This window comes from Sorex araneus, chromosome X, assembly GCF_027595985.1.
Source record: "Sorex araneus isolate mSorAra2 chromosome X, mSorAra2.pri, whole genome shotgun sequence".
Taxonomy (NCBI): Eukaryota; Metazoa; Chordata; class Mammalia; order Eulipotyphla; family Soricidae; genus Sorex; species Sorex araneus.
Genome location: NC_073313.1, coordinates 372,368,949 through 372,389,402, shown reverse-complemented (window position 1 = coordinate 372,389,402; position 20,454 = coordinate 372,368,949).

Genomic DNA, 20,454 nt, shown 5'->3' with positions numbered 1-20,454 from the left:
ACGTTGAACTGCTTGCCTGGCCGGCTGAGAACTGCGGCTGCACCCCCATTCCGCACCCCCATCCCACACCCCCATCCCACACCCCCATCCCGCACCCCTATTTCGCACCCCCATTCCGCACCCCCATTCTGCACCCCCATTCTGCACCCCCATCCCACACCCCCATTCCACACCCCCATCCCGCACCCCCATTCCGCACCCCCATTCCAGGGCTCTTGTGCGCGGCTTGGCAGCTCCCCCCACCCACTCGCAAATAAACTCTTGATTTGTCTTTTCTGCAAGAAGGGTGCACACTATTTTTTTCTCTAACTCAAAGTTCTGGCAACATGTGTCTGGAACCAGATTCATGTGACTGTGTCCGAGTAGCTTAGGGTAAGAAACGAGTGATGAAAGATGAAAGGAAACAGCATTTCAAAAGTTCAGGTGCTTCCTGACCAGGGAGCAAATGTGGCACCTGAGTCTTCCTTGTGTTTCGTTGCATACAAAGTCGATGGTGGGTGTAGACATCGAGTGTGTGTCACTCGCTTGTGCTACACAGCGACTCTGCCCAGGATGCGTCACGTCCACTATCAGACTCAGCAGTAACTTCGCCAGGGAGTTTGGAAGGTAAGAAAGTTCAGACCCAGGAAAGCAAATGGCTCCATTTACTGTTGGTCCAATTCCACTGAATTGTCTTATTGACTCCTAAACTCTAGCATCTCCCCTCGTGTTCCTTTGTTTAGACAGGTGTAAATTTAAGGTGTTCCCTGAGATACTAAAAAAGGTGTTCCTGAGTCTCCAAGCTTTGAAGACCGCAATCTCTAAGGCCAAATCAAAAGATAGCAACGGAGTTCCAGTCTCCTCCAGGGCTTCACGTGAAGTCTTAGGACCCTGCTATAGTTTGAAAGAAGCAGATAATTTTGACTCCTACAATTATGGTGATACAGAATCATATTGAGTAGAAAAATCAATGAGTCATCAAAAAGTTAAAATAGGTCCTTTAATAAGCACCTTCTCTGCATTGCATTTGATTTTATTGCATCCAGAGGTCGAAGTCCTTACAGATCTTATTTTAAAGTACAATCCATTTTACAACAGGAATTATCAAAAGGCATGTGGCTTACAAATGCTTTTCTAGAATCTATTATTCCATCAAATAAGTGAATTCTGAATTTAAATATTCAAGTCAGGTAATGGAGTATAAATAAAATGACCCTCAATTTCATGGGAGAGCTCTTGGGCCACTTTAATATCCATTGGCAAATTGGAGTGGGAGAATTTTACTCAAGTTCCTCCGAGGGCATCCTGAGGCTGATGGGCGCCCAAGGCCAGAAGGACCTGATTTGATGCAGCTGAGTCCACCTATGCCAACTGTCTCTCCTACTGGTCCAAGCATCACGGCCAAGGCATGGCTGGGCAGACAATGGCTTCACAAGTTCACAAAACATGAGGTCAACCAAGAAACTCTAAAATTTGAGAACTTGACATTTCAGAAGAAAGATACTGACCAAATCTCTCTAAGAGACTCTTTAGTCCTCCATTTCTTCATGATCTGAAAGATTGACTCTGTTCTCAAGACTCGCCAGGGCAAGGCTTTGGACTTCGGACAGTGGCAAAATAAAGAAAGCGCATTGCTTGGCTCTAAATGACTTCTGGTGCAAACGAGGCAATTATAGAGTAAGCGATTCATCAGCACTGGCTTTGCAAATATACACTAAAGTTTGTATGTTTAAATACTGATTCATTGGCTTCTCACCCACAGAGTGAAAGTCACTCACAAATGCCATCTAAAGAGAGGAGAACCGGGCTTACATTTGACAAATGTGTGTCCTTGCAAAGGCTCTCTGAGGCGAGGAGCCGTGCTGGGCGTGTAAGAGACTCTGGGTCTCTCTCTGCCAAGCTCCTGCGCTGCCATAAGGGACGGTGCCGTGGGAGGCTGATGGTGCTGTCCTTCCACACACGCGCACTGTGGGTCCCCGTCAGCTGCAGGAAACTGTCTGCAATGCAAAGAGTAGCAATTTCTCTGGGGCCTAGGAAAAGGGTCAAGGTCAAAATACACGCACTTCAAGGGAACAGTGCGTTTTATCTTGCCTCTGTGAACTAAAACTGTAGCGTGGTAATTTTTGATTTGGTTTTAGGTGCTCAGGGCTTACTCCCGGCTCTGTTTGTTGGCAGGACTCACTCCTGGTGGTGCTCTGGGGGTCCTACGGCTTACCATGGGCGGAACCTGGGCTGGCCCCGTGCGAGGTGAGCACCCTGCCTGCTTACTATCACTCCAGCCCCAGTAGCAGGGTAGTATCGAGCCCACTCGCTAAACATGCTATAGTCTAGTATCTTTCGTACTAACCAGTATACATGCCCATCCCTCAAAAGCTGAACACTGCTGTTGGCATCATACATGAATCTGTTTTCTAAGTAAGAAAGTAATATAGCTTGGACTTATATAGCCAAAGTCTTCTGGAAATAAACGTTTTGTTTGTTTGTGTTTGAGTAACACCCAGAAGTGCCCGGGGCTTACTCCGGACTCTGCATTCGGGGTCTCTCTTGGCTGGGACCATGTGGGCTGCTGCAGACCGAACCCGGGTCATACGCAAGGCAAGTGTACGATCGCTCTGGCCACCTTCTGGAAATCAATCTAAAAATATCATTTAAGATATAGTTTATCATGGCAAACAATGACAGCAGTTAAATGATACATATGAAGACTTCTAAAAGGATGCTGTTCTTAAGAGACATGTTTAAATGTTTACCTATTCCAAATAAGTCAATAACAATTCCATGAATCAGTATTAAATTTATTCAGCTCAGAAACATTCACTGTTACCAAGTAATGTCTCTGAGATGAATATTTTTTTAATGTAGGAGCACTACTATTTATTCAGCCATTGATTAAGCTGACTGAGTTGGGCATGAACTCCACATTACTTTTTAAAATTTTTTTAAATTTTATAAGTTAGTTCACAGTGTTTGATTACATTCAATATTCAAACACCAATCCCACCAGCATTACACCTTCCCACCAGAAAATTCGGGATGTTTCCATCTCAAGACCCAAGCCCTGTCTCAAAACACAACCAAAATAATATATTTCTTATTGTCTATGACGAAGAACTGCTGAACATGCTTACAAAAAAAGTGTTCATATAGGAAACAGTGTGAAGATTGTTCTGTTGTGGCAGGAGCCATTAAGACATCCTACAGGATATCACTAACATGTTGTTAAAGTTTGGGTGACGTGAGCTTTGGTATGTATGTCTGAAAATATGTATATATGAATATATATATTTCCCTCTATGATTTGTTGCCTACCATCTGAACCCCATCAAATGTGGTGTGGTAGTTATGGAGAATGGGCAGGGAGTGTTTTGTGATGTGTCCAGGAAAATGTTTACTCACATGTGAGGCTCAGCCCAGGCACATGGGGCGTGGCTTTGAGCGTGGTGGCAGTTGGGTTGTGGGGGTTTGTGGCTGATGGGGCTGGGTCCCTTGGAGCAGGGAGGGCTCTCACCACCCCCCCGGGGCGCCCCATGTGGAACAGCCTGGCGTGGAGTCGGATGGCATGGTTATGGGGTTCTCGGAGATGAATATGTTAATATAGCATTTGGCAACTTATTTGTTGATTTGAAAACTATCTCATCTATTTTTGTATACTAAATATGTAATTTTTAATATTAACGAATTTTATTAGTAGGTAATGTAATTCAGTTGCGTCTGTGTGCCTGCCTGCATATATGAAGAAAGTCTGTTTGACTGACAGAGAGACCAGACTGAGCCACTGTTGGAATTTCCCTTTCCATGTCACAGGGGAAGACCTGGACCGTTCCTCACTAGTGAGTCTGAGCATCTCCTTCTCTGCCCACCGGGTTCGTGTGTCCCCGTCTTGAATGGGGGCTTGCGGGTGAGGGGTAAGGAGCAGGGGAGGAGCACCTGGGTCCTGGAGAAGAGCAGAGGGTCTCCCCTCTGTGCCCGCGACCTCACGCTCCCGGAGACGGCGCCTGCACTGTTCCCCGGACCTGAGCGCCACGCCGGGCTTCCTGTGGATCGAACCTTCCCTGACTCTTATTTGTGAGTCTTTAGACCCAGCCTCAGTCAGTGCTAAAGAAGCAGCGTCTCCTCCTGATACGCAGAGGGCTGCATCCATGCGGAAAGTTCCAGAATTGGACGTGGCATTTCCGTTTGCAGCCCGCACTGCCACCTGAGGAAGAGGAGCTTTCTGTGTCCGAGGTCCCCGCGGGCTCCAGAGGGACGCAGAGCTGCTCTCACAGCCAGGCTGGCCGCCTGTCCGGACAGGCTTGAGGAAAGCTAGAACCAGGCCTTTCCGAGACGATTTTAAGAAGCACCTGGGTGGTGACACGATATCGGTCCCCGCAAGTCCCCACAAACAGAAGCTGCCCAGGTTTTCGGACTCTCACACGCTGGGACCCATCAGGCCGTGAGCGTTCGTGATAAAACTCGAGTCTCACAGCAGCCGCGCTGCAGCGGTCAGAGCCAGAGGCCTGGGCAGGCCCTGGCGCTCCCGCACTGCGGCTGCAGGCGGCTCCATCTGCCCTCCCCGGCCCCGCACACGCGACCAGCACACAGGGAGTCTGGGGGACAGTTTCTCCGAGCCCCGAGCCTTTCATTAAGCGTTTAACTCCCAGCCCCAGGCCTCATCTATTATTTACTGCCCACAGCCCTGCGATTCGTGCTTCAGCACTAACAGCCTTTCCCCCGAGACTTCCCAACCGAAGGCGCGTCCTGCGTTACCCAATTCCGGTAATAAATAATTTCCCGGAGGCTTGGGGGTCCACACCGGCGTGCCAGGGGTTACTCTGGGCTCTGTCCGCGGGTCCCTCCTGGTATGCAGGGGGACCACAGATAGTGCCTTGGCCCTTCTGCTACCTCTCTGGCCCAGTGTGGCAAACAATTGAAGTAAAGTACACCAGTACGTCACGGCTCACCCTTCAACGGTAAAGACTGGCTGTTTGGGAAAATTCCCTTGCACGCGCTTGTCTCTCATGACGCTTCCCTTCTCGCTGACCCCCGCCTCACCCCCCACACCTCACCTCCTGAGAGAGAGCAAGAGCAGGTGTGAGAGGAAGAGCCCCAGCTTCCGCAGGCATGCAGAGACCCTCCCAGGAGAAGGAGAGAGTATCTTGGGGGAGATTATCTCTCGCCCAGATCAGCTGCTGCCACGTGTCAGAAAGACTAAAATAAAATTAAAACTACAGCATCGCCGTGTTGTGTTCTCTGAAGTAGAATGATGAATCAAAATAAAACCAGACCTGCATGCACGATAAGTAAGTGGATGAAGAAATGCTCCATCTCCAGTGCTCCGCGCCAGTTTGGTCCACGGTCCTCACCTGAGCCTCACAGCCTGGCCGCGTGCAAAGGCCACGCACCAAACTGCTCCCAAACCGAGACTCTGCCCTTTGAGACCCCCTTGGGGCACCCTGCTGAGCTGTCCGGGGTGGTGCTGAGCCGCTGGCATTTCTGCCACTTCTTCAGAAGCAGCTGAGCCCCACGGCCTCTCCCGAGGGACGCCCGGCTCTGGGCTCTGGAGGAGGCAGGGGTAGCTGTTTGCTAGAAGCTTCTGCCCTCTGCTTCCTGATGGGGATAAAGCACTAGCATAGACAGACTCGCCCTCATTCTCAGACAGGAGCAGACGAGCCACCAGGTCTTAGGTTCTCTCCCTCTGTGGAGAGCCTCCATGGGACCGTGCTTCGTGAACACCTGTTTCTTGTTGGTTGCACCGTGCTTCGTGAACAACACCTGATGGGGAATCAGGATGTCTTGTCACGCTCACAAGTTATGGCTGGTTTATCAGCTGCAGACACTTGAGGGCAAACAGGCAGGGAGAAGTATATAAGGGGGGAAGTCACCTAGCTAGTCGGTTCCCCCTCATGCGTCCCCCTTTCCTCCTCCTCGTTCCCCCTCGTTCCCGTTTCTTCCCTAATGCATGAGAAAGTTCCTGAATAAATCGCAGCCAGAAGGATCTCCGAGTTGCGTGTTTCTTCTCTGGTCGAAGCGGCGCGCGACATCCCTCCTCTCCGTTTCTCTCTCGACAGGCATGCACATGCATGTACACACAGACAGACACACGCGCACACACACACACTCACACACTCACACTGGTTTGGAAATCCTTCTGACCCAGGCTCTGGCTTTGGCGGGCACGTCTGCAGCCTGCCGGGCGCCTTCTCCCTAGGCCTCTGACCCGCGTGGCCTGTCCGCGGTGCCAAAGCCACCCAGAAGGCTCTCTGCGGAAGATGCCGGCTGCCTGGTGCACAAGGTTTACCTTCGTCCCTCTGTCACTCCAGGAATCGGGCAACGGAAATGTCAATGAAGGAGCAAAACTTCCTGCTCCAGTTCTGCGTGTGAGAAGGGTTCCGCCCCCCTCCATCCCGGTTCCTCTGGGGTCCCCGTGTCCCCGCTGCAGCCCCCTCCCTGCACCCGGACCAGGGGAGCATGCATCTGTCGTCCGCCTGTCACCAGCGCGGCCTGGACACTACGGCCTGAGCAAGCCTGGCATTGCAGGGACCACCTGTTCCGGGGGCACCAGCCACCGCCATGACCAGCGTCCAGCTTTTCCTGAGGACTGGACACCTGCAGACAGGCCCCCGGGGCTCGGCCTCGGCACCCACACGGCAACCAGAGAAACCTCTATTGGGGGGTTGCCCAGGATTGCCCACAGCGGCCAGCAAAGTTTGCTCTTGAAGGGTTTCCCCACCCCACTTCCCTCTCGCTCTGACTCCCTCATTCTTGTTCCCTACCCGCCCTTTCCTCACTAGGTTCTGCCTCTACTTTTTCGTATGGCTCCTGGCGGGGGTGGGGCAGGACCGGGACAGCAGAGGCTGGAACACACCAGACTCTCCTTTTGCTTTGTTCCAGAGCCACACCCAGCTGTGCTCAGGGCGTCCTCCTGGCTCTGCACAAGGATGACTCTAGGAGGGCTCAGGGGGCCACGTGGGGCTCTGGGGGGCAAACCTGTGCCAGCCCATAGATGCCAAGGGCCCTACCCACTGTACTATCTCTCTGGCCCCCGCATCCATTTATTCGGACACATATTAAAGCATACCTTGAAACCTACAAGGCACCATAGGGTAAATGTCCATTTGGAAGATAATAAAGCACTTAAATATAAAAATTTATAGCTGAGAACACTGTGATCCCCCCACCCAGTCACGGGGAGATTATTAATAAGCTTCACTTTCTGTCTTAGTGTCCTGTTAAGAGAGATCCTGCCGAATGCCCTTCAGGTCAGAGTGGACAGGCTCTGTCTGTGACTACGGGAAGGTGACGCCTGACCCAGGGCACCAAGCAATCTCCCGTGACGCCTTTCCCGAGAAGAGGTGCAGAGGCTCCTCGGTTTCCCTTTGCTTCCTACGCCGCTCTCACAAGCAACCGGACTTGTTCCTCCAGGGAACTTGCTTACGCCAAAGTGCCTGTCTATTGGGAGGGTGGGGAGCCAGGGCAGGGCGGACGGCAGCAAGTGTCCTGTGGGCGGGCCATGCCGGCTACCGCAAACAGCATCGTGCACCTGCAGCTTCAAATAAACAAATATAATAGAACACGTGTAAACCTGAAAAATGAAGGTCGTAGAACACGACTTTTTTGGCTCTTTTATCTTAGTTCCTGGCCCTCGAGCTAGGAAGGAGACCGTGAGCAGTGGCCCTGGACAGTGAGCTGAACCACCCCCCACCGACGCCCCCCAGCTCCAGAGTGACCCTCTCTCTGCCGTGCACCTGCCCCTTGCAGCCCTGTCCAATCCACTGAGCTTCCCCGCCATCCCCACAGTGGCCGGCGGTGCTGGGTGGGCCTGGTGGGATTCGCCCTAGGGCCGCTGCCTCTCTTCCTGCTGGTTCACAACCCCCCCACCCCCCGCTCTTTGTTTCACTGACTATGAAGGGGGTTTCCTGGGGGTGGAGCATGTGCACGTCATACCAAACAGGGCCCAACTTCTCCAGGCTGGCAAGTGCTCGTCCCAGAACTGAATTCCCGTCCTAGTCGTCAGACTGCAACCACTTACTCACTTATGGATCACTGGATCACTGGATCACTGTCATCCCGTTGTTCATCAATTTGCCCAAGTGGGTGCCAGTAACATCTCCATTCATCCCTGTTATGTACTAGTGTAGCCCGATGGCATACTGGGGGCTCTTTCAGGGTCAGGGGAATGAGGACCATCGTTGTTACTGTTTTTGACATATCGAGTATGGCACGGGTAACTTGCCAGGCTCTGCGATGCAGATACTCTCGGAAGCTTACTGGGCTCTCCAAGAGGGACGGGGGCTTTTGGGGAGGTCTCTAACCACCTCTACAGGGGTTCCCAGTCTACTGAGTGTAAGCTTTTGGTCGACTGGCATGTTGTAACCATCTGCACACTGGCAAACACGCACCTGCCTGCGTCTCTGGGCAGCACCTGGGACATCTGCAGCCTCGGGTTGATCTCCTTGAGGTTGATGCAGTGCCCCAGAGGGTGTTGAGCCTCTGGCAGAGCCGGGCCCTATCGAGGAGGGTCTGTGCCAGGTGGTGACGCTGCAGCCACCGCCCTGGTTTCTCCGTGCCCTGCCGATGCCATTCTGTCGAAATCTTGCAAAACAGGCAGCGATGTCCATCAGGGATCACGCGTAGAGTTCCATGCCAGGCGTGCTGAGCCGAGCACTGTCTAAGGTAAGATAGTGAGCCGGGTCGGGAGAGTGTGAGGGGCTCAGGCGGCGTTGGCGCCATCTTCCTCCAATCAAACATGGTGTGGTAATTATGGAGACTGAGTAGGGAGTATCTTATGTATGTTGCACGGCCGCTTTCACGGCTGCGTGGCTTAGGAATATGTTCACTCATACATGAAGCTCGGCTCGAGCATGTGGAAGGCGGCCTGGAGCGTGGTGGCGTGGGGCTATAGGGGTCGGCTGCCGGGGCTGGGTCCCTTGGAGCAGGGAGGGCTCTCACCCACCCCCTCTGGGGCGCCCCGAGTGAAAACAGCCTGGCGCGGAGCCCAGTGGCATGGTTAAGGGGGCCTCATTTTGTGCTCCCTTCCTGGAGAAGCAGCCGTAAGTCTGGCCAGTGGCTGATGAGATTATCTGGCACCGGCAGGAAGTACTTATGGGCGTGATCCCCGGGGACCTGGGGAAGCAGGCAGAGGATCTCTGCTCCCGGGTCCCGCTGAGCTTATATATTTTATTTATATAAAAGTCTTCCAGAATAAATTCACTCTTTAATTCTACAACGATCATTTTGAAACTTGAGTGATTAGTTGATGCAACCCCAAATCAACATCACTTTTTCTAAATCAGACATTAAAAATTTAAATGTATCACTTTAATAATCTAGTTTCTGATGCTCTTACTGTTTCCAGTAGTATTTATCATAAATCTCTCTCTGTACACACGTAATCAAGCTTCGACTTTTATTGATTTGATGTTGGGGCCTCACCCATGGTGCCGAGGCTCATAGCTGACTCTGAACTCCGGGGTCTCATCTGGTGGCCCAGATGGAACGTCAGGAATCGAACCTGGATCAGTCGCATGCAAAGCGAGGGCCTAAGCAGGTACACTGCGGCTCTGTCCACTTTGGGTACATCAACGTGAATTATCAAAGAAAGACCAATTTTCACTCTGAGACACGTGTAGAGGGACACATTTCTTTGAACATCACACAATCACAATATCCCGTTAATCACCAATTTCTCGGGCGAGCTCAGTAACATCTCATTTCGTCCTTTCCCTGAGATCTTAGAAGTCCATCTCGACTCGGCCCTCCTAACGATGTTGCGCTGGGGGCTCTTCAGGGTCAGGGGAATGAGATCCAGCTTGTTACTGGATTTTGTATATAAATACACCCACCACGGGGAGCTTGCAAGGCTGTCCCATGTGGGCAGGAAACTCTCAGAAGCTTGCCAGTTTCTCCCAGAGGGAGAAGTAGGCTAAAGATATCGCTTCTGGGAGCTTGCTTTTAAATCTCTCTGTGGATGTTGGCCGTTGATGGGATTACACACACCTGGGTTCCTCTGCCGGTACCTTCATGCATGAGGGCTGTCTGAACTGAGAGAGGAGCCTCCAGCATGGCTGCAGCTAGGTTCCAGTGGTCTTCGGCCACCAGGAGCTCTGCTTGGGGTGGGGAGGGAAGCTGGAGCCCATCCCCTCCGAGGGGCCCCAGGGAAGACAGCCAGGCGTGCAGGCAAGAGACTCTCTGCCTCTTTGAACATAATCTTTTCAAAACCTGGTCTTACACATCAGCAAGTCTGACTTCCTCAGTGGACGTTGTTTGCAACAATACTGGAGGATCTGTTTCTGAAGGGTAGAGTCTCCAAGGCTGTGACACTGAGGCCTTGGGCCTCTCCCAGGGCCCTGGGGCCACCCACGGCACAGAGAGCCACTGAGGGCAATTCCAGACACCTTCCTGTAGGAAAGCAAAGGACATCAAGTTAATGGCAGCCCCGGGGGGCAGAGTCCCACGAAAAGTTCCAGAGCCCCAGCGGCTCCTGGCTCCTGCCCACACCCACCCCCAGCGCCAGCTCTCCAGGACCCCCGAAGTGAGTCTCTACGGTGGCAGGAAGCGACATCTCCCCTCTTGCCGTCTGGCTGGGGAACTGGGACTCAGGGCTGGAAGTGAGGCTCCGTCCTGAAAGGCAGAACCACCTGCGATTACGCCGGCACAATCGCCACCCTCCAAACCGCAGGAAGGGACCCAGCCCGAGCCCTGCCTTGGGCACTGGACGGCGTCTCCCAGTCTGCAGGGTTGACGCCTAAGGCAGCAGGTCTTCAGGACGCTGACGGGCCCGGCCGTTCCTGTTGTTCCTCCCTCCTAGGCGGGGCCGTCCACACTGCACCCACCCCGCCCGGGGGGAGGATTCGAGGGAGGGCAGAGCAGAGACGCCATCTGCGTCTGGGGGGGGAATCAGGGTCTCACGGAGAACAGGAACATTAAGGAAATGAGGGCAGGTCTCATTGCCGCCGCCCTGCGCCCACGCGGCCCTGCCCTTCTCCACGTCGCTCCCCAAGCGTGCCCGGTAATCGTGTTTGCTGTCCATTAAGGTAATGAGCCTCAGTCCGCCAGGCCTCCGCTCCCCGGCACAGATGCTCTGTTTCCCAGGAGAGGAAGCGGAAGGCCCGGGGCTGGGCAGACGGCTGGGAGAATCCCCAAGCAGCTGGCCCCAGGGGCCACTGGCCTCTTGGTCGCCTCCTCGGAACTCTGTCAGGAGCGGGCGGAGTGGGGGGTGAGTGCGTGAGGGGCTGTGGGTGAGCGGCGCGGGGACCCAGCCTGCCCTCTGCGGGGGTTTCCCCCCCTGCACCATCAGGCCCTGGCTCAGGGCTCACGGCCACACTCCTCCAGCATGGGCCACAGCGGGGACAGGCAGGGCAGCGGGCAGGCACTGGCCCTGCGGGAGGCTGGTCCGGGTTTGACTCTCGGAACTGTATCAGGCCACCTTACCCGGAGTGATCCCTGAGTGCAGAACCAGGAGTAGGCCCCGAGCAGCTCCCAGTGGGCCCAGTGCCCTAAAGTGAAGGCCAGTGCTCCGGCACCTTTGGCAGTTGCTGCCCAGGGAACCGGGGCGGTCACTCGCCCGCACTGGGAGGGCCTGGAGGGGGTCTCTGTGTGGCACTTAAATTTTCTCATTTAATTTGTGCTATAATCACGTGAGTCTCTGGCCTGCACGCCTGGCAGTCTTCCCCGGGGCCCCTCCCCGCCCCGAGCAGAGCTCCCGTGAATGAGGACCTCCAGAGCCTTAGCCACAGCCATGCTCAAGGCCCCTCTCCACACGTTTGGATGAGCCTCACGCATGAAGGTACCAGCAGAGGAACCCAGGTGTGTGGGACCCGGGGCTGAGACCTCTAAGCCTGCTCGTATCGGGACTGGGCCTCTTCTGCCCAGATTTCCCAATTTCCAGTAGCTAGGTGGGCACACCCAGGGACTGCCCCTGGCACCCTGTAATTCCATCAACGGCCAACATCCAGAGACTTAAAAGCAAGCTCCTGGAATAGTCTACTTCTTATACTACTACTTATAGCCTACTTCTCCCTCTGTGAGAACCTGGCAAGCTACCAAGAGTTTCCTGCCCACATGGGAAAGCCTCACAAATTCCCCATAGCGTATTCATATGCCAAAACCAGTAACAATGCTGGGTCTCATTCCCCTGACCCTGAAAGAGCCTCCAATGTGGCATCGTTGGGAAGGACGAGTAAGGAGAGGCTTCTAAAATCTCAGGGCTAGGACGAATGGAGACATTACTGAGACCACTCGAGAAATTTGACCATCAATGGGATGATGATGATGATGATGATGATGATGATAATCCCGTGTGAGCTGGAGCGATAGCACAACGGGTAGGGTATTTGCCTTGCACGTGGCAATTCCTCTGCCCCTCTCAGAGAGCCCAGCAAGCTACAGAGAGTATCCCACCTGAATGGCAGAGCCTGGCAATCTACTCATGGCATGTTCAATCTGCCAAAAGCAGTAACAACAAGTCTCACAATGGAGACGTTCCTGGTGCCCGCTCGAGCAAATTGATGCTCAACAGGACAACAGTGCTAGAGTGCTACATAATCACATGGCAGTGGTGGGGGGAGGGGGGAGTGGCATTACCACAGTTAAGCCAAGAGATTCAGAAAACTGAAATAATCAGGAGCAACCCTGAAATCTGGACCCAGATCTGTGCATGCCTCTGAGCAGTGAAATAAAGATCAAACCAAGATTTCTCCTAAATTAGTTGGTAAGGAATGCGGTTTCTCTTTCCTTGGTAAGCAGAACTTGGTTGCGTTTCCAGTAGGTTTTGTGACCTCAAATTTTTTTTTAAAGAAATATTTTATTGAACTACCGTGAAAAAAAGAAAAAAAATACAAAGCTTTCAGGTTTAAGTCACAGTCAAATACTGATTAAACCACCATCCCTTCACCAGTGCACCCGTTCCACCACCAAGAACCCCAATACACCCCCTCCCACTCCACCCCCATCTAAGTAGCTAATGATATTCCCATTATTCTCTATATATATTGAGTACATTCCATATTTCCATACAGAACTCACTATTATTGATTGGAAATTTTCCCCAACAATCAGGCCTGCTGAATAGGCATCATCTAATAATTTCTCTTCATTGCTAAGAGTGAAGACTTTGAGTCCGCGCGGCCGCGATAGCAGCCACGCGGTTTTGGGTTTCTAATATTTTAGCTCAGTTCACAGTCAAAATGCATGGCTGCAAGAATCTGCTCTGGTGCCAAAATGGGTTAGGAGACCTCAGGATCACAGTCAATAGGCTCGGAGGGTCTGCTTCTCGTGCCGTGGCTCCGGGTCATCTCTGGGCGGAAGGCGCGCCAGGAACGCCCCCCCCTCCCAGGACCACCTACAGGCTACGTCACTAAAGAAAGTCCTACCTCCTGGTGGAGGGGTCTTAGAGGGTGGCTCTCACCGCGTGGCTGCTACCACTGCCGCCATTTTCGCTCAGAAAAATGGGGTGGAGAGGGAAAAATCCCTCCCCGGGCTGCACAAGGTTGTAGCTCAGTTCACAGTCAAAATGCATGGCTGCAAGAATCTGCTCTGGTGCCAAAATGGGTTAGGAGACCTCAGGATCACACAGTCAATAGGCGCGGAGGGTCTGCTTCTCGTGCCGCGGCTCCGGTTCATCCTGTGACCTAAATTTTTATGAGAAATTATTGAACTCCCTAAATTTGGCAGTAGGTTTGTTTTGACTCCTAGATTCTTAGGCCATGAAGAGGAAGCCATGTGCAAATCTGCAGTGAGAAAGTTATCACCCATAGTGGCAGTTCGTGGGATGCAGGGATAATAGAGAGGGCAGGACACTTCCCTTGCCGACAGCTGACCTGGGTTCAGTCACCCAAGTGGCATATGGTCCCCCCAGCCTGCCAGGAATGATCTCTGAGTGCAGAGCCACAACTAACCCCTGAACAAAGCCTTGGCTGGTACCCCCAACCCTACAAAAAACCCAATATGTGGAATTCAGGGTGCCAGTTGGGATACAATTCACAGAAAACAACAAGGAATGCTAATAATATCTATGAGCTCAGTCGAGGAGAAGCACTTTAACTAAGATTAGCATATTTTAAAACCATTTATGTTTTGAGAGTATTCTCAAATTAATACAAAGATATTAATACAAAGATAGAAATTAATACAAAGATCCTTCTGTAAAGGTAAAGAGAGTCTTTCCAAGAAATGAAACTGGTAGCATAGTTATTACATTTTCTTAAAGACCCCATTGACTATAATAATAAACTCAACAATTGCTGAATTAATTAGTAAGGGGGAAGTTTTATACCCATATTACACATCAAAATCAATCGCATATGTATTAAAATGCAAAGTTTTTTTTTAAAAAAGAAACTTATTAACACACCCACATGTATCACACTATTTTTGGACCCTGGTCTCCTCCGGGGAAACCTGTCCATATACACATCTGTAAAACCCTGCACATATCAAAAACAGTCAGTTAGAAGCATCTTTTAAGTCTCAATATGTGGTAGATTTTATGTGTAAATCTGTTACTCCATAATCAACAAATTATTTGAAAACTAAAAGCCCAGGGGATTTTAATGCTTTCCTCCTTCAAACAAACACGATAACCTTTTCAAAGATGAGCTAAGCCTCTTCTCGTCATTGGTGTGTGCTGTTGTTCCTTTGTTTTCAAATGTTTATCCAGCCCTCTTTCAGGGATACCAACACTTTTTCCCAAAGATGCTGAGAGCGTTGTGCCTGCCCTCCACCCTGCCTCCCTACGCTGAGTGAGCGCCAGATCCTCTCGTCTCCCTGCGTGTTCTCACAACGCTCCTCTCCCCTGTGACCTCGAGAGAAATCAGGAGCGAGTCCACCTGCAGGGAAGGTGGTGGTTGGTACTGAAAGAACTAGGACAGGTGTTTCCTGGCTCCTGGGAAGCAGCTGCAATGCCATTCCTGGACACAAGTCCAAGGAGGAATTCGGAGTCCTCTGGGGTTTGTCTGTAGTTTTCCATAACCTTCTTCTCAACCTCTACAAGTTTTTAAGTTGCGTCACTACTCATTCATGTCCCTGGCCCCCTCAGCTCAGCTCCCTCTCAGCCCATTTTCCACAAACGGATAGACCCTATGTATTCTAAGTATGTATTTTTTATTTTTTTCTTTTATTTTTGCTTTTTTTCCCCCTACATGCTACTGTATTCAAGGCTCACTTTTGCTCTGGGATCACTCCTGGTGATCATTCTGGGATCACCTAGGAGACTAAATCCAACCAGGCCACGATCCCTGGACCATCTCTCCAGCCTTCCAGCATGGCTAGACCACAGCCACTCTTTAAATACATCACTTCTTGTCTCCAAAATCTCCGAGGCTTTTCTTAAGCTTCGAAACACGGGACCCCCCATGCCCCAAGGGATCTGTCCCATCGCCAGCTCATTTCTTTGCTCTCGCAAACCGTCCCAAGTGTATGCGTTTCTTACGCAGCCTCTTCCCGGAAAGGCTCCAAGGCCTGGGATTTCCGTGGTACGTTCCCCAGCTAGCAGCAATGGCCTCTCAGAAAAGCAGATGCCGGAGCCTCCATAAGTACTGAGCCTGACCCAGTTCAGAGATCCGAGTTTCCGCCAGTGCTCCGGACAATCCTGATGCTGCCCAGCCTGGGAGCTGAGCGTATCCTGAAGGGGCCACTCACTCCACCCTCCCGGGCTCCTCTGGGAGAGCGTCCCGACTAGAAACCCCACAGCGCACCCGCCCTTCTCCCACGGCCTCTAAACGGACTCTCTTCATAGCCCTTTGCGTTACCTGGCACTACACACAGTATTTTATCTGGTTTTGCCTCCCGTAAGCAGGAAGACGTTGCTTATTCACTGCCTCTTCGTGCCGTCCAGCAGGCTGGGGTACTGACTAGGAGCCTTAATATATGAGAATTGTTCATTAAATGAGTGAATATGTAGGTATGTTGTTAGGTTTTGGCCAATCTAATATACTGCTAAGATATAGCAAACCAAGAAACTTTTTGGAAGAAGTGGTCCTGAGGAATAGCCAAGAACAATAAACCTGACCTTCTAAGGAAATTGGTTCTAAGAACATAGATTTGGGTCAGAGAAGGTGAGCACACGTCCTGGAGTTGAAAATCTTGGGTTCAAGCCCGGCTGCTGAGTGGTCTGACCACCCTCAAGTCTCTGAACCACAGTTCTCCTACCTATGAAACAGGTCAAACAAAAATCCAAAGGGTCATTGTGATAAGTCAAATCATCAATTATTAAAGTGCTAATCACGATAATGAAGTATTGTTAGTGTAGACATAACCTTTTTCGCCTATTTTGGAATTGACTTTTCCAGGAAGAAAACCTACCAACTCCTCTCTCACAGAAAATGTAGCATCAAATATGAATGCTGCCTAAAAAACGGGGTCAGCTTCTCTTCTTGATATTATCATCTAAAAGTCAGAGACAGAGACTTTTTATAGTGGTAAAAATTGATAGAGCACGTTCTATTATACATATCAAGACTCTTAGATGACTTGTTTATTTTGAACATTAATAAAATTATTACCAAAATCATAAAATAATAATTCTTATGAAAGTTAATTGTGGGTATCAGAGTCTGATGGAATAAGTGATTCTTACCATTTTCTTAAAGCTACATTTTAAATGATAAAATATTCATTTTGATTTAAGGAGCTAGGCAAAGCTCGTTTTTGTTCATCTCTTCAAAATAATCTGTTGGGACATATAGATATGCTATGAAAAAGTGAGCTTTGGGGCCAGAGTGACAGCGCAGAGGACAGGACGCTTGCCTAGCACACAGCCCACCCTGTTCAACCCCCACAGGCACCTCCCTGAGCGGAGGAGACCCCGGGCACAGCTGGGTGTGACCCTGGGGACTAGAGACAGAACAGAGTTGAGGTGACTTCCGTGTATGCAGTCGACCCTGGTTCAGTCCTGCACCACATATGGTCCCCAAACACTGCTGGAAGCGTCCCTGAGCACTGAGTCGGGAGTCTCCCCCGAGGCGACTGGGTTTTATCCAGTACTGCATCCCACAAAGGAGCTCTGGCCTGTTTCTGAGGCCCCCGTCTGTCCGTATGTTTGATGCGGCTGCAGAGAGAAATGCGCCTTGCGCTGTCAAACTCTTGATGCGGGTCTTATTTCCATTTGGAGCCTAAGAAGCATCTTACCTTTATCGAGTCAGACGGGAATTTTGTTTCTCCTTATTGTTAGCCCCCGACCTCAGATTCCGCTTCTTTCCTGGCCCAGAAAATGAAGCAAACCCTCGCCCACAGGTTCCACAGCCAAGATCCCAGCGGCAAACTTTCACCTCCTTCAGCCCCTCCAGCCCTGGTCGACGCCAAGGACGCCCTGCAGGCTGCCCCTCGGAAGGTCCTTCTCACCAGCTCCTTGCCCCTCGCTGCCTCTACAACATGGTGCCCAGGCCCGGCTGCTGCGTTGCTTCCATCATCAGCTTCCCTTCCCGTAGAGCCCTGCCCCACCCGAGTCAGGATGGCCCATTCCCGCAGGGCTGAGGAGCTGAGGGCCAGGTACAAGGAAATGTGGCGGAGAGCACTCTTTCCCAGGGGCTCCTCAATACGACAGTGTTTGCTTGTGTGGAAACCCAAGACCAGGACTCAGCCGGGGCAGTCTAGCTGAGGGTGCACCTTCTGGGACGCCCCTGCCCCCTCTGACTATACATGGAGACTTTCCTTCCATGTCTCAGCCCAGGGTCTTCCCTCTCACACGGACTAAAGTCCACTTCTCCTAAAGTAAGCATGTCAAGCCCTCAGTAACGAGGCTCCAGTGCCCCAACGCAGAGACTGCATGAATACGAAAGATTACTGGAGCAGCTACTCGTTAAATGATCCGTGAGTTCAAAGTTGGAGCAGTTCATTTACTGATAACTCACAAATAATGATTATGCACGAAGGAAGCTGAGATAAACACTCCTTGAGTTTATTATGCTTTTCTGGCATACACAAACACACACATATACACATATACATGTACACAGTTTAACTGGATACATCTATAACTATCTATATTTATAACGTGTGATGGAAATGGAGTAGTAAGCATCGTTAAGCATTATTCCTGCTTCTAATAGGATACATTTTAGAATAATTTACAGAGCTTTCTCTAACTTATTTTTTGCTTTTCTGAGCTGAAGAGGAGTTGTGTGTGGGGACATATAAGACAGAAGTGGAGTAAAGGATTTGATAGAAGTAAATATTTCAGAACACAACATTTTCCAGCAATGCAAAATGAATTCAATCTATCCTCTGTCCTAAAAGGAAGAGAAGAGACAGTCAAAAGGGCTTTGCATTACTTTCGTGTTGGTTTATTGCTCCATTTGGATGAAAAACTCCCCAACTCCACAAACACATATGCGGAGGAGAAAGGGAGAGATCTCGGTGAGGGGGGAGGGAGAGGGAAGAGAGAGGCCAAGGGACAGTGAACATAGAGCTCTCCATGGTCCTGCTGCCATTCATAGCTCATCACACACCCACGGAGGCCAGGGAAGGACACTCTGGGCCCCTGGAAGAGATGGCCGTACTGCCCGGTGAACAGTTAGAACGACCCTGCCCAGTTACTTTGATTCCTAATTGTATTTCGTTTTCCTAAAATCTTCAAAAAATCTCATTAGTTTATTCTTAATTCTATGAAGTGTATTTCATGAATAATTTGTGAAAGTCTACCAAAGGTCATGGTAGAGCAATTATGAATGAAACTAGGTAACTATTCTGAAGAAATGTTTGCTGTCTATATTACAATGCACTCATGTAGGTAATTTGATTATAAATGGCAATGGCACTAAATTAAAATAAACAATGACACAACAATAACAAAAATACAAAGACACACAATATACTTACAATCCTGGGGTTAAAATCATAAAAATGTGGAAATATTAGAAATTGTATAATCAGTTAAAGATATTTTCATTGAATCTTTTTTTGAATGTTTTTACTATTCATTGAATCTTTTGTTATGTTTTTATATTTTAACACTATTAGTGTTTCTGATAAACCTAAAATGATTTTAAAATACTCATGCAATTTTTATAAAATTCAATACAGACTCAATATAGAGAAAGGCTAATAGATTACTTGAGAACATAGGACTTGCTTTTTCTATGAAACAGGTTTTATGTAATCTATAGTAGTATTTCAAACACCAAAACTAAATCTGATTCTAGCAGGTTCTGTAGGCATGCCTCTTCTGATCTCAGTTTTCTGACTTTAAATTGAGAAAGGTGGGCCAGATGGCCTATTAGTTCTTTTGTTTCTTTACTTTAGCCTAACGTTCATTTCATGTGTACTTTCCAATAATATCAGCATCGGAGAGCTGATGCCTGACAGATCATCAAAGACACATGGAGTTTGAAAACTTCTCATAGATTTCAAATCTTTATTTCTAAAATACACAGTAAAATAATTGAATATATATTCTAATGGCTATAAAAATTCCACAAGTAATTGTATAAGGCAAGTTTGAAGTGTCTGGAAACTATGAGGGAATCAATGCTATAAATTATTTGATTAAAATTATAACTTCCTGATGTTATTGAATCTCAAAATAATGTAATATATTCCAATGCTATAAGGAATTCACAAGTACTCTTACAAGGCAAGTTTGAAGTGTTTAGAAACTAATGAGGTAATCAATACAATGAATAATTTAATTAAAATTGTAGCTTCCTGTTGCTATGGAGTCTACTTATGTATTTATAATTTAGAATAACACAGGATTATATCTCTCAAGTCATGGTATATTTCACTCCTGGCTTTCAACTGACCTTAGTTGAGCTGTCGGGGCAGTGAACCTCTTTCTGTGTGTTTGTTTTGCTTAAAGATGGCCAGTGTGAGCCATGCCCATGGCCCATCACCACAGTCATATCCGATCCTCTATTTCCCTTGTTCCAGAGACTCTTAAATAAATCTCAAAAGGAGACGTCCTGGCTGAGATGGGGGCCACCTCAGAGGTGGGTGGTGGGCCAGCTCCCACACAAAGTGCCGGCAGCCTCTCCCACACCCAAAGCCACTGTCATGCCTCTGGCCAGACCCCACTGCTTCAGGACTGAGTGTCACTGAGGACCAATCAGCTGAGAACATCAGGTCCACGGGTCTTCTCAAGTAAGGACGGGCGACCTCCCCGCACTCCTCATACTTCTGGAAGAGCTGGTGCCAGGCCCAGTTAAATATTTAACTGCCCAGCTAACTTTCCCGCGAAATATTCTAGATTTTCCAGAGTGTGTGGCTGCAAATGCAGCCGTGCAACACATCCAAACTCTGCAGCACTGATATCCCAGTAGTCGCACTCCAGATAGGATGGGTGCAATGCAGAACCCAACCAATCTCAACTACAAAGACATGAGCACAGGGGGCTGGAGCGATAGCACAGCAGGTAGGGTGTTTGCCTTGCAAACGGCCGACCTGGGTTCAATTCCCAACATCCCCTATGGTTCCCTGAGCATCGCCAGGGGTGATTCCTGAGTGCAGAGCCAGGAGTGACCCCTGTGCATCGCCGGGTGTGACCCAAAAAACAAAACAAAAAAT